Source organism: Aptenodytes patagonicus, chromosome 11 (assembly GCF_965638725.1).
Source record: "Aptenodytes patagonicus chromosome 11, bAptPat1.pri.cur, whole genome shotgun sequence".
In the NCBI taxonomy this organism is placed as follows: domain Eukaryota; kingdom Metazoa; phylum Chordata; class Aves; order Sphenisciformes; family Spheniscidae; genus Aptenodytes; species Aptenodytes patagonicus.
The window spans coordinates 844,804-858,858 of record NC_134959.1 but is presented as its reverse complement, the minus strand read 5'-3'; the positions used below and the strand labels follow the sequence as shown (position 1 = coordinate 858,858).

Here is a 14,055-nt window from a genome sequence, read left to right as displayed (position 1 = left end):
AGATTCATCCCAAAATATCCAAATTTAATGAGAAGAAAATAAGCTTTTTAAAGGCTGTGTGTTCACATAATGAGTATTTAGGAATGTTAACAAATAATGTATGTCTTGGAAAAAAAAATCTGTTCTTAATAGCACAAATTATTCTCTGTCTTCTGTGTAAATAACAGACAGTTTAGAACTTGTCTAAATAAAGAAGTTAAATCACAGGCTCTAGCATTTTTGGAGGAACTACTCATAGTTTTTTGTGTCAAATTAAAAGAAAAATATTGGTTAGCTTTTTCTTTTCCTTTTTCCAAGCTAACCTGAAAAAGAAAAGGTTAAGACTGATACTTGAAAAAGAGATATTTCACCTTAAGCAAAGAAGAAAACAACAAGGGGTATTTACAGAAAAATATTTTTTTCCTGTAATTTTTTGAACCTTGCTTGCAGTAACTGTTGATTATGGAAACACTTGTTTGAAATCTAGGCTTTCTTCTCTGTAACGCCTTTCCCTCTCCTTGATCCAGAGGAGAAATCACAAGTGCCTGTGTTTGACTTATCCTTTTGTTTGGCAAGGCGCTGTGATTGTATACCTCATTTAGCATCTTAACATCGTTCTTGGATGAAGAAGCAGCAGCCTTTGTTTAGAAAGAAAGTCTCTTTGATAATTAGAAGTAGTGAGGGGTGTAACAAAACCCCAAGAAAATGTGTTACAAAGTGTGAATGCATCTTTTATTTCAGCAGAGTGCCATTTCCCACATGGTAAAATCCCCAGCCGAGGCTGTGACCGGCGGCCCACCAAGCTCTGCCCCGTCTCCCCTCACTGAGCGTGTGGTGTGGTGGCCATTGGCCCTGTGGCAGGCTGAGGGCCTGTGACAGGCTGAGGGCCCGTGACAGGCTGTGGCAGGCTGAGGGCCCGTGACAGGCTGTGGCCCCTGTGGCAGGCTGAGGGCCCGTGACAGGCCATGGGCCCATGGCAGGCTGTGGCCCCTGTGGCAGGCTGAGGGCCCGTGACAGGCTGTGGCAGGCTGAGGGCTATCACGGTGCCCTGCCCTAAGCGCCTCGGCCAGAAGCCGATGCCATTTGTTTTTATTTTGGCTCCCTTAACTTACACCACCAAATGAAGGCTATTTTGGTGCCAGCTTTACTCCCCCTGTTTTCCCGTGACCCCCAGCCATGACATTAGTTAAAGGCATACATATGTGCAGCGTGCTGCTCGCAGGTGAGTCTCTGCGCCATTGTGGGCCTTGGCTGGGTCCCTGGCTCCTCTGACCAGGGAGTCCGGCCTGGCTCGCTCAGAGCCCCCAGGAGGAAGGTTAGGGAGGCCTGGGGGACAAAGGGCCGCAGAGGAACAGTCCTGGGCGGGGGGAGGCAAATGTCTCCCTGGGGCTCTGGGGGTGTTTGGGAGCTCTGGGAATGCTGGGGGGGGGGCTGCTGTAGGGCACATACCCCAGCCTGCCCCTGCTCACCTCAGCGAGAACTTGATTAATATCAGAGCCAAAAGCATTTACATCCAGTCTGTTCAGAGAGGAAGTCATAGGGGTGATTCAGTTTTATAAAGGATCTGTTTACTGCTGCGGAGGGCTCCTGCTATGTGAGTGGTAGAAGTTGAAATTAATATAGCGCACAGGAAAGGAGTGTGGAACTCCATGAGTAAAGCAGATAAAAGCTCTTTAAGAAATAGGATTTTTTTCTGCTTCTGCAAGAAACTGCTGACGTGGTGCTGGTCAAGTCACTTAACCCTCACGCAGACACTGCTAACTGCGCCCACTCCGCAGTCTGGGTGCTCAGCTTTGATGTGTGGTGTTCAGTTTGTGGAAGTGGTGAAAAATCACAGCCGCAATGGGAACTAGTAAAAACCATTCTAGGAACGTATTAAATGCTATGAAATGCTGTGTGCTTCAAAAAAAAAAAATCAAGTCTAAGGTGGCTTAGAGTGGATACCCAAAATTAATAGACGTATTTGACCTTAATCTGTCTTCCTGGACAAGTTTAATTATGGCAATTTCTTAACTTCAGCTCCAGCTCTTGTTTTAGAAATGTTAGTGTTCTTTTAATGTGTGTTTTTTTGTATTTAATATCACTGTATTTTCTAAGGAAAAGCAAAAATTTCTATCTATGAAAATTTACGGGAGTGGCATAACCCAAAACTTTGGAGTTGCTTGAGATTAATTTCTCTTTCTAAATAAATTATTGTTTCCGACATGAGCTCAAATTGGGGGTGAGAAGGAGGAAATTAGAAATACTGTTTCAAGAGCCAAATTTAAAAGGGAAACTTTTTCGGAATGGTGGTGTTCCCTTTGTGATCACAGTCTGTCCTGTCAGGAATCTTTCAGTGTAAAACATTGGGTACGATCTCATGATTAAAAACTGATGATGCACATGTTCATTTACGCCAGCTTGAGTCCTAGCATTTTTTTAGCCTTTATTATTTGTCTTATATAACTTAAACAAAGATGTAAAGGTTGTAATATCTCTGTGTAAATTGAAATATAAATATTTGAGAATATAAAATGTGCTAAAACAGTCATATGTATGTATTAGTAATACATGCTAGTATGTATTATTATTAGTACTAGTAATTTAGAAAAAAAAGCAGCTTTATTAGTTACTTTCCTTAGTCAAACTCTATTTGCCTTATCTATCTAACCTGTTGCTGTTGATGCCTAGTTTGATGGCAGCAGCTTTCTTTTCTGTGCCTCAGTCATGCCAGCAGCATTGTGAAGGAGTTTTATTCTGCCCCTGAAGAGCTCCAGACACTGTAACCTGCAAAATTGTACAGAACTAATGACCGATAGCAATAAACGCTTTAGGTCAACTGTGGTTTTTCTTAGTTGATGATAGGAAGAAATGCTTGATGTACTTTTGCTCTCCTCCTTTGAAAACAAGAGGCAGATGCTAGATTTCCAGAGGAGTTAACTTTAAGAAGTCCACTTGTTGTATAAAAATGTATTTCTGATTTCCTGGAAGTTTGGAAGGCAAGGTTTGTAAAGAGATGTTGTATCTCTTATATGACATATACGATTTTGCTATGTTTTACTCTTTCTCTGTTTACAAGAAAAAAGCTGAAAATGTGAAATTTTAGACACAAGCAGAATTTTACATCTCTGTTTTTCACAAATTTGACATCATTTACTCACATGAAATAATTTCAAGTTTGCTATTAAAAAGTGAAAGAAACCACCAGTGCCTTAGATTGAAGACTCTGAAGAAAGTAGTTATGGGACCTGCTGATGGTGTAGAAAAACTCCTTGGTTATATATATAAAAAGAATTAAACTGTTTTCTTCTTTCTTTCTATAGGGCTAGTTTTGTGAGTAGGATTCTAACAGAGCAGGAGAACTCGTTGCTTGAGTGCACTTACTTTAGTTCCACATCTTATCCAACTCTAGGAACTTGAACTTGTCATTATCAGACACAGAAGGTCAATGCATTAGCCATGGTACTAGCTCTTTCATGTGGCCTTTCTGAAGAGGAAAAAAACAGCTTTTAATCTTAGCTTTTATAAAATACTGTGTGTACTGGGATACATCCTAACTTGTCATTTTCTCGTCTGTTTTAGTGCTGGGGGATATCTGGAGATGCTTTATGATGCCACACAGATACACATGTCTGCAAAAGGCCTAATCTGAAGTGAATTTTCTATAAATAATAAACAACAAATAGGTTCCTTTTAGTTATATTAGCCCCAAAATAGGTCATGTACATTTGTTTTAAATGCAAACTTAACAATAAAGTAAATTCCCTAGGTGGAGAATTTGATGTGTTTGTGCAAATTTTATGGACACAGTACAAAAAAAGCCAACACCTATATTTTACCATTTAAAATATTTATACATTGTCTCTTAAAGTCCTGTCTTTGAAATACTGTTTATAATAAACACCCTACTAGAGAACTAATAGTCACAGGTTAAACACTTGCCATTTGTTACTTAAACACAGAGTAATCTTTATTAATGTTTTTTGTATAGAAACTTAGTGTTTTCCATCGTTACCAGAAAAGTTGTCACCTTTGTCAGTTTCCTGCTTCCAAATAATCTTATTTTTCAATATCTACGCTAATTTGTGGTGTTCTCTTCTTTAAGTTAAAACAAACTGATATTGAGTTATCTGGCTAGACATATATGCAAGATGCATCTCTAGCTGTGCTGGTTTTGGCTGGGGTAGAGTTAATTTTCTTCACAGTAGCTAGTACGGGGCTATGTTTCGGATTTGTGCTGAAAACAGTGCTGATAACACAGGGATGTTTTCGTTACTGCTGAGCAGTGCTGACAGAGAGTCAAGGCCTTTTCAGCTTCTCACCCCACCAGCGAGCAGGCTGGGGGTGCACAAGAAGTTGGGAGGGGGCACAGCCAGGACAGCTGACCCCAACTGACCACAGGGATATCCCACACCATACGATGTCATGCTCAGCATATAAAGCTGGGGGAGAAGAAGGAAGGGGGGGACGTTCAGAGTGATGGCGTTTGTCTTCCCAAGTCACCGTTACGTGTGATGGAGCCCTGCTTTCCTGGAGGTGGCTGAACACCTGCCTGCTGATGGGAAGCAGTGAATGAATTCCTTGTTTTGCTTTGCTTGTGCACCTGGCTTTTGCTTTACGTATTAAACTGTCTTTATCTCAACCCACGAGTTTTCTCACTTTTACCCTTCTGATTCTCTCCCCCATCCCACCTCGGGGGGGGGGAGTGAGTGAGCGGCTGTGTGGGGCCTAGTTGCTGGCTGGGGTTAAACCACAACACTAGCTCAGAAAAACTTTCTAATAGATCATACCTAGTTCTCAGACTTAAGTTGTTCAGTGTGCAAATATATTAATAGTAAAATGACAGTCTAGACTAGAGTAAATTGGTATGTTTAGTATGTCAGTACTTAAGCTAAAATAAAAGAAGGAATTCACTAAAAAGGAGGAGCAATGCGAAGAAAATCTAAATGCATGCATTTTCTGTAAAATTGCAGTCTTATACCTCAGGGGAGCAGGCTTTTTCTGCTCATGGTCCACAGGGTCTTGTGGTTCCATGGGCTTCTTCTCAGGAAAGGTGATTAAAGAAAGCAAGCCTTGTGTCAGTAGGCTTTCACTCTCCAGGCTGTGTGCCTCCACTGGAAATATTAATGTGGTTTTCAAATAAAAAGAAGGCTGAAAAGACTGCCCAGGCAATCCTTTTAATACTCCCCCTGAATATAAGAACTAATATGTTAAATTCTGTGAGTAACTACAATATAAAGGAGGGCATATCTGAGAAATAGATAATTTATTGTGGTTGTTTGGAATTAAAATGGCTATGACACCTATTGTAATTTTCATACTATTTCTGCCCAATATAATGGTGTTTGGATTTTAATTGGAGTCTTTAAGTGGTACTATAATACAAATAATACATATAAGATGTCTCACAGTAGTATTAGACAAAGGTAAAATACTAAAAATTGTAGTGCCACATTTTGCAGCTTGTGTTCTTCTGTGGAGCTAGCTAGAATCTTAAGTTCTGTGTGTCACCCATTGTAATATACATAATTTCTTCGTCCCTATTCATTTTCATCCCTGAGATGCATTGTAAAAGTGTAAATCCATCACTAGAAAATTTTCAGTTCCATTATTTACAAAAATGAATAGTTAAGCAAGTCATTGTTATTAGTGGGATGCTATTGTTGTTTCACAGAGATAGGGACTGCCAAGGTCTTGAATGATGTATACTTGAATGTTCTTTCAAGATACTTGTACCTGTTTCATTTGGGAGGAGTTTCACTCATGTAAAATCAAACAGAAACAATTTTAGTAGCCTCTGAAAAGAGAAGAAGGGAAAATGGATATTAATGAACTATTTAATATTCTGCTATGGAAGAGATGCAGTGATTTGGCTGTTGACACTTTTGCATGGAATTAAAGAGATCTGGTGGTTGTTTTACTCGTCTGTCTTTGTTCCTGAAAGACTTTTCAGTGTCATCAGATTTGGTTTTGTAACCTAATAGATATTTTACAGACATGCAGACGAGAAAAAAACACGCTTCTTTTTCATGAAATTCATTGGTATTCAGAACATGGTCCTTTGATGAATTAGAAATTTTGGCTAAAGCTTTAATGAGGTTTTTATTTCCTGAACTTATGTTGGAAAATGTGTAGGCTCCATGATTCACAATTCTGAATAAGGTGGTTTTTTTCAAGAATATTTCTGGTTCATTTTTTATTACTCAATATTTTATTGATTTGTGAGTTGAGAAGTTCACAATGAAGGTGGAACAGTTTAGAGCTATAGATCTTTTCTGCATGGTCTGCATTGACATGCTTGCTTGCTACATTCAGGTAAGCATTCGCAATTCAAGGTTACGCAGACAATACTATGGCAGAAATAATATAGGTAGCTGCAGAATTCTTGTTGTAGATGCACCGTTATCTCAGACATCTGCTGGTTTATTAGTTCTTATTCGTTAACACCACATCTTGTTTGCACCTGTCCATCTGAAGCAGTGTGGGAGGGAGAAGGGCAAGGCAGGGATCCTAGGAAGCCTAGGGTCGCAGACTTCTTTGTGAACTGCTGATATTGTGGTGTTCTTTGGGTGTACTTATTTTGTGAAGCATAATGGCATTGGTAGTAGAGCCTTTACCTCTTTGATGTAGGAGAACCTGTGGAGCCTTTAACAGCGGAATCTATAGAAATGGTTGTCTCCTTTTTTCTGACTAATCTTTTTTATTATGCAGTATTAGTCAGTAGATGTAAGTTACCTTTAAGTTTTCAGCTAACGATACTGTAGTGTCAGTGGCTTGTATCTGAGACTGGTATTTTCAAGAAACTGTGCTGTGAATGTAGACAAGCAGATTTACATACTTGCTGCGTAAATGTAACTAGATAACCGTTTGTATTTATTTCATGTTTAGTAAAACCTTTCATCATGTCGCTGGTTGTTTCATTGCACATGGACAAATAATTTGGGAAGCTTTCCACAAGCTGTCATTGAATGGTCTTAGATTTTATAACCTTTCTTGTGTTCCTGTACTATGCTACTCACAAAAATTCTCATAACTCAAAAACATTTGATTCATATGACTTACCACATTTTGATAACTTACATGTGTTCCGGCATGTTAAAAATAATAGGAATATTCAAGTTATCATTGTAGCTTGTCCTTTAATTTACTTAAAATCAAAGTTCTTCAGGGTCACAATGCTTACAGAAATATTTTGGTGTTGACTGAAAAGAAGGGTGTATCAGGATATAATCTTAGCAGTTACTGAAAATTTCTGAAAGAACAATTCTGTAGCAATAAGGGTTTTTTTGCTGCAGAGCCAGCAAATAGATAATGAACTTGGGGCAGTGTTATGTATCTTTGTATTTAACTATGAGTGTTAATAGTATGGAGCATTATCTAGTAGTTTTCCTCATTGTATCTAAGAAATTATTTTTGAAGGTATTTTCCACATCATTACAGTGATATGGCTGTCGATGTGGAGAGAAGTTCTTGATCAATATTTGTTTTAATACACATTAATGAGTGAAAAATTGAATAGTGGTTCACACTCCTGAAGGTATTCTACTCTTCAGGTACGCAGCTGGAGGGTGACATTGCTTGGGGCACTATCGGTTGCACTGGGTACTGTGGTATCTGGTGGCAAGCCATGCTAAAGTCAGGTGTTCCCACGAAGTGAAACTATAGCATGCTTATTCGCCATCCCATTCATTTGTGTTTCTAATCCAGATGTATCTTATTCAAAATCACTATCCTAGATTTTCTACTTTTCTCTTGATTAATTTCCCTTTGCTTCCTGGATCCTGTATCTAGCTCCGTAGAGACTACCCCTTGACTTTCCAGTCTTGCCTTCCATGTTTAAGTTTTTTTCCTGTCTCCTTTTCCCTCTACCCCTTCTGGAGATTAGATTTTCACTTATGCTGTGGGTGCCTAATCTATTTAGACTTCTCTGATCCTTTATCCTGTTGGGTATTGGTTTGTTTGTATTTGAAGACTTATTTTCTGTTGTGTGTAGCTCCCTGCTCTGTTTTTGTGTTGGTATCTGCCCGGTGGAAACGCCTCTCATTATAAGTGACCTCCTTCTCCTTCTATATTTTTCTCTCCTTCAGTTCAGGAAACATCAGAGAAGAATAACAATCTTTTTTACAGCTGAGGTCAGAGGAGTAGAGACATTCTAGGCATCTAGCCCAGCGCAGTGAGCTCCTCGCTCTGGAGCAGCGGGCTACTATGTCAGTTGCAAATGATGTCATTTTTCACTGTTAGAAATAATCTCAGATGTTAATTGAGATTGTAATCTAATATAGTTCAATGTTTGGAGATGACAAGATATGTTTGGACTGTTTAAAATTGCAGTACCTGTTTTAGACCATCATATCTTGCAAACCCTGTGATCTGTTCTCAACTTTTTGAAAAGGAAATATAATCTATCTGCTTACTGCTTGAAGCTTCTTTTCCTCTGCAAAGTCTTTTCCAGAGAGAAGAAATTTACTGACTGGATGTTTCAATTCTTATTAATATCTGTATATTTTAATTTTCAAGCCCAGAAATCTGAGGAATCTGTGAAAACTGTCCATGTACCCCTATTCTGTCTATTTGACATGGGCAATTTTAAGATGTGACAGATGTTTGAAAGGTAAACCACTTTTTTTGGTGATTAGTTTTGCCCTGATTGGCAGATTTAAAAATAAAATTAAAATATTGTTTTGACACAGAAAAGGAGGAGAGTCTCATAATCTATATTTAGTGCCTCTTTCATATGGTTTATAATGATTGACTCTTGGGCCTTATCTTTCTGAAAATATTAACTGGTGCTTTCTTCAAAGGTGTTCTTCCATCTGCAGCTTTTGTTACAATTTGGTTCGTGTTTTTCAATCTCTGTATCAATGGCTTAAGGAGTAGAAAGAACGGGTCTGTTTGCTTGGTAGCTTTCCATTGTTTTTCCAGGCAGAAATATAGATTACAGAAGTAACTTGGGCTGATTTGGCTTTTATATGAGGGCAGGAACACAAGGCGTTTGGGAGACCAGCACTCTGTATGGCCATGCCCACAGTGTCTTTTGAGCATAAACTCAAAACTATGGTGAGCACAAACCCACCTTGTGTTCATAGTCTAATCTGAGTAGAGTTTGGCTTCAGTCATACAAAAGGAGGGGAAACCTGAGTCTGCAAGGCTGAATTCATCTCACGTCCCTTTAGACTGCCAGGCCGTGACCATGGCGCTGCTTCTCCAGGCAGGTCTGCTGTCCCGTATCACAGGTTGTTTTGTAGCAATGTCACCTTCCTGGCATTGAGCAGAACAGGTAGCTGTGCTCTACCCTACGGCGTGGGGAACTTGTGTGCCAAACAGCCATGAGGTGGCTGAAGATAGCTGAGCTGCCGGCTCTGACTGTGCTGCAACGCAGACGCCTGCCCACCACGTCCCCCAGCCGGTGGCTGTGTGCTGGAGGCAGGGGAAGGGTGGGCTGGGGGTGATGGCCCGCTTTGCCTGCCTTCTGTCAAGTGGGGACCAGGCTGTGCAGAGAGGCACAGGAGGTGACAATAGGTTAACACGGTGTGCACACAATATTACTGCTGTCCAAATATTCTGATATTGTATGCATTTGAGATGCCAGTATTGGCATGATACCAATATATACTGGTGTGGAACCAAACTAGTACTGTTGCAACCTCTCTCATAACATATCTTTACTTTTAGACTAGAAAGGAAGACCATAGGAGATTTTTTTGTCAGTCAAACGGACAAGAAAAAATTCTGTTTGTTCACATCCAACCCCTGCTAAATTCGTGTTTTTCATTTATTTGTGCTAGCTACTTTCTGGATTTATCCTGAATGAGAAGTGGAATTACTGAATTAATGCCCAGGAAGTGAGTATCCTGTGTTACATACTACAGTCCAGAAGTCCTTCATATATGGTGAGAAAACCTCTTCCTTTGTATTTCTAAGCTGAGTTCCAAGTACAAGTATTTAGTATTATTTAAATGAGTTTTATGTAAAAGCTGTCCATTTTTCAGCTTTCAGTCTAACACAGTCTGAAGGTGTATGAATTGTGGCCACAGTATGAGTTTCAGGCTTTAGCACGTAGGTTAGTGAATTATGTATTTTCAGAACATAGCTCTATATTTGAGCATTTAAAGACCATACCAACAATAATAACTTTAGCAATAATAATAATAATCTTCATATTTTTTTCCGGGGCAGTTGCAGCAGTAAGTGATCTGCCTGTGTTAATGGCCACAGAATATGTAGGTGATCTCTGTCTGAATATGCATTTTTGCAAGGAGAAGCTTTGTTCCAGACTCTTACACTGTCCTGGGAGAGTAATTTCTGAAAATATGATATAAATGCAAATCTGTGTTTAAAAATATTGAAACAACTGTATGCGTTAGCTGGTTGCTTGCTATGGTATATTGTTTCTGCAGTAAGTTTGCTGGTGATGTAGACAGTATAATTTTATTTTGATGTATTCAAATACAATATGCAATATTATTTATGAGAATATAAGAAATTTTGTTTCTTCATTATCTAGTACTAAGTATGCTTTCCTTCTCTGTCATGAGTGCTATGGTGGTCTACTTCCACAGTTGAATTTTGGCCAAAATAACTTGAATTGGAGTGGGGGGTGGGAAAGAAGGCTTCTCTTCACTTTGAGCAAATAGTATAGACAGGTTTGTGGAATCACTGCAGCAAGTTTCAAATGATGTATGAAATGAAAAATTCCTGTCTGATGCACAGAGTGAGTACAGCCGTTGCTGTCTATGAAGTCGCTGCTGTGAGAAGCTATTTGTTCTAATACTGTTTCAGACATGCCAACTTTTAATTTTTTAAAAAACTCTTATGCTTGTATGTGAAAGACATAAGTCTTTCACAGAAACAAAAATTTGGTAGAAAAATCTTTTAAGATGCTGCATCAATAAATATCCTAAGGAAGTTTTCTAGGTTTTTGTATGTTTTTGTTTGAGCCTAAGCAGCATTACTTTACAGTATAACATATGGATATGATGATGGTGGTGAGAATGCTTTGAACTTTCCTAAAGTGAGAATTTTAAAAGCTGAATGATAGGATTCAAGATCAGGAGTCCAGTGAAGTAGGTTTTTTGAGAGGTATAGTGGGTTTAGGAACTAGAGTGGAGGTAAGAGTGATAGCCAGCGGGGAATCAGGAGTTCAAGTTTCGTGGGGTGTGTCATATATTTGCATGACTGATACAGAGGAGGAACTCAGGCAGCGATAGAGACAGAACCTTCTTTTTCAGTTTTACTTCTTAGTCACCCAAACTTTTTTCCTGCACTTAATGACATGTGGCTCCTGTGGGGAAAAATGATTAAAGCATACATACAAGAATCCAAAGTAACGTTGTCCTGGTTAGTTAAACATTTGTATTTCCTAGCATTTGAGTTTGATATGTTTGTGTCATTCTGAAAATGTAGTTTTGAAATTTTATTTAAGGAATGCGTGCATAGGTAACTACATACATGTAAAATATACAGAATTATGTGTACATAGTGTAAGAACACAGTGTAAGAAATATGTCTAGATAAGAGGGCATTGTGGCTGATAAAAGTATTTGGTATATTCAGAAAGAGACAGCTTGGAGTTACTTAGCTTGAAGAAATGTTTTCTCATGACTTCCTAGAGTCAAAAAAACAAATGCTGCCTAGGCTTTTTCTTCTGAAAACGTTAGCTGCTTCTTTTTTAAATATATGTTAATCTTACCTCCTAGCTACATCTATTTACACTTTGTTATAGGCTTATGGTTACAGTAGAAACTATGTATTAATTAACTATTTTTTACCTAAATTTAAAAAAGCCAATAAAATTCTTTAAACCCATGAGAAATTATAATCTAGTGGCGTCAGTTAGTTTCAGGGTCTTTTCTCTAGTGGCCATACTGCCCTACTTCTAAGTCTGGTTGTTCTCATCTTTCCTATGCAGTATTTCAGATAATTGTGAAAGCGTATGAAAAACCTGCCATACTTCTCTCTTTCACAAAGCTTACTTATGGCAGAAAATCTAAAAAATTGGCTCTGATAGGACATCCATGTCAAACACACATCAAATGCAGCTGTTTTCTTAAAGGCAAAAAAAAAAAAAAATCATGATGAATAACATTTTGTCGGATGAAAACACTCCCCCCCCGCCGAAATCTTGAAAATCTCAAAGATGCAAAAGGGTTTCTGTATCATTTATGATTCATAAGTGGATCAGCATTATTAAAATCCACAGGAGCCCTTTGTTCATTTAGTCAGTCAAAGAGCTACCCATCAGTCACTGTTCTATGCAGGAGCATCCTTCTGGAGGTTTCGACTGTTTTTTCCGTGGTGTAAAAAAATCAACTAATTATGCCACTGAAGTACAAAGATTATTAACTCTAGAAGATTTTTGCATCTTAGTTTTATACACCTACCAAAAGTGATCTCTCAAGGAAGCAAGTTACGGTACTCTTTCTGCATAGAGTAATTACATATGTATGTCTCCAAGCCTCTTATCATATAATTTTGTTGTATTTTTAAATTGCTAGTGATCAGGATTTTTGAAAACAATTAATACTGGAAGAAAAATAATTTTTATATTGTGCTATCAGGTTTCTTAGAAAGGAGAAAATAGTGTCTGAGGAAATAGAAAGCACTTTCATAAATCTTGCTTTGTTATTTATCTTAAATTTTTTTTAGTATTTTCACATTGTGTTTCTGTTCTCTAAAAAGATGTACTTCCTAACAGCTTTGCTGTTCTGCTATGCTCATGCAAGCAACCTTTTAAGTGGTTAGAAAGAAAAAAGATTATAAGAAGGGAACAGCATATAGACAGCTTTTAAAGACAGCATCTAATTTGTTTGTTTTCATGATAGTCAGTATTGCCCTTTTCTTAGTTTCTCAGTATTGTTTCCTTCATTCAGTATCTGGGACTTCAGAATTGCCCAACTGATCCATCGGATTTCCCATCTTCTGTGCTATCCTGTCAGAGCAGGGGTGCAAAACTCAGTGAAGTGAGGAACAAAAACCTAAATTCACTAATGTTGGATCGTACTTTCATATTACCAATGCTTTTTATGCCCTCCTTTCTCCAGGTCTCCCAAACCAGCATCCCAGTCTGCGCTTCTGGTATTTCATTCTCTTCTGTCACACACCCCCGAACGCCCTGCTGCAGTTCCCGCCTGTGTGAGCCTGTGCTCTGGCTCTCCAGCTCTCTGTGTTGTTCAGGTCTGCTACTTTGCTACGGATCAGGCTCAGTGCCTACTTTTGTAGGCACTGTGAAAAACCCACTGCTGTTAGGTAGCCTGTTGTCGCTGTGTCAGCAGGAGCGAGTTGTTCAGAGAGCTGGCTGCCAACCACCTGCTACGTGGTGAATACCGCTGCTGTAGCTGGTCGGGGTAACTGTTTACCAGGAATCAGCTTGTACAAACTGCAGTTACTGTACATGTGGTCACATACCTGCCATTTGGCTGGGGCACAGCAGGCATCTTTGGGTAGCTGATTCTTGGTGAGTACTTCTTTGCAGTGTCTGCTTAGCTCAGAGTAAGCAGCCACAGAGAAGTGGCCATGGCACATCGCTTAGTAACGGGGGAGCAAGAGCTGGTCTGCTCAGTGTTCCTGATATCTTCAGTCTCTCCAGCTCTTTCCCCTTCTTCCTCTGTTGCAGTAGTTTAAAACTCTTTCATTCTTATAATGCTCTTCTCCTCGGACCTGCCTTTTCCCAAACTCCTTCAGTCATCACCTGAAAAAGAGTTCTTGTACCCAGAGTCCCCATAGGTAGCCCATTGCATGATGGCCAAGATGAGCGGTTGTAAGCCGCTGTACTCATCTTTCAGCTTCTCAGTAAAGCTGGCTCTGTTTATACAGAGAGCATCAGACAGGGAAGATTTTTGTCCTTCTCTTGTTCTCTTTTCTTTGAGTTGTTTTGGGTTAAATTACTGAATTTCTTTGTATCTTGGTCTTACTCTTTGTTTTAAAATGTTTTGAAATCTGTAGAGGGCAATTACTCTTTTTTAAAGTATTGATTATTGTTTCAAGTATTTGTTAGTGTACTAAAACACGTTTTGTTCTTATGAGGAAACTGTTCTTCATTCCAGATTATAATTGTCTTTTGGCCTTGAAAGTGAAAATGAAGGTGTTACCTTTATGTTG

At 39.0% G+C, this 14,055-nt stretch overlaps 1 long non-coding RNA gene across 1 annotated transcript in view; it reads left to right on the top strand.

Annotated features, from left to right (window-relative positions):
* Positions 1 to 14,055, top strand: part of LOC143165560 (uncharacterized) — a 274,062-nt gene that overhangs the window by 88,999 nt on the left and 171,008 nt on the right. Inside the window, exon 2 of the long non-coding RNA XR_012996272.1 lies at positions 9,744 to 9,848. This is a non-coding gene — a long non-coding RNA (uncharacterized LOC143165560). The remainder of the gene's footprint in view (positions 1 to 9,743; positions 9,849 to 14,055) is intronic.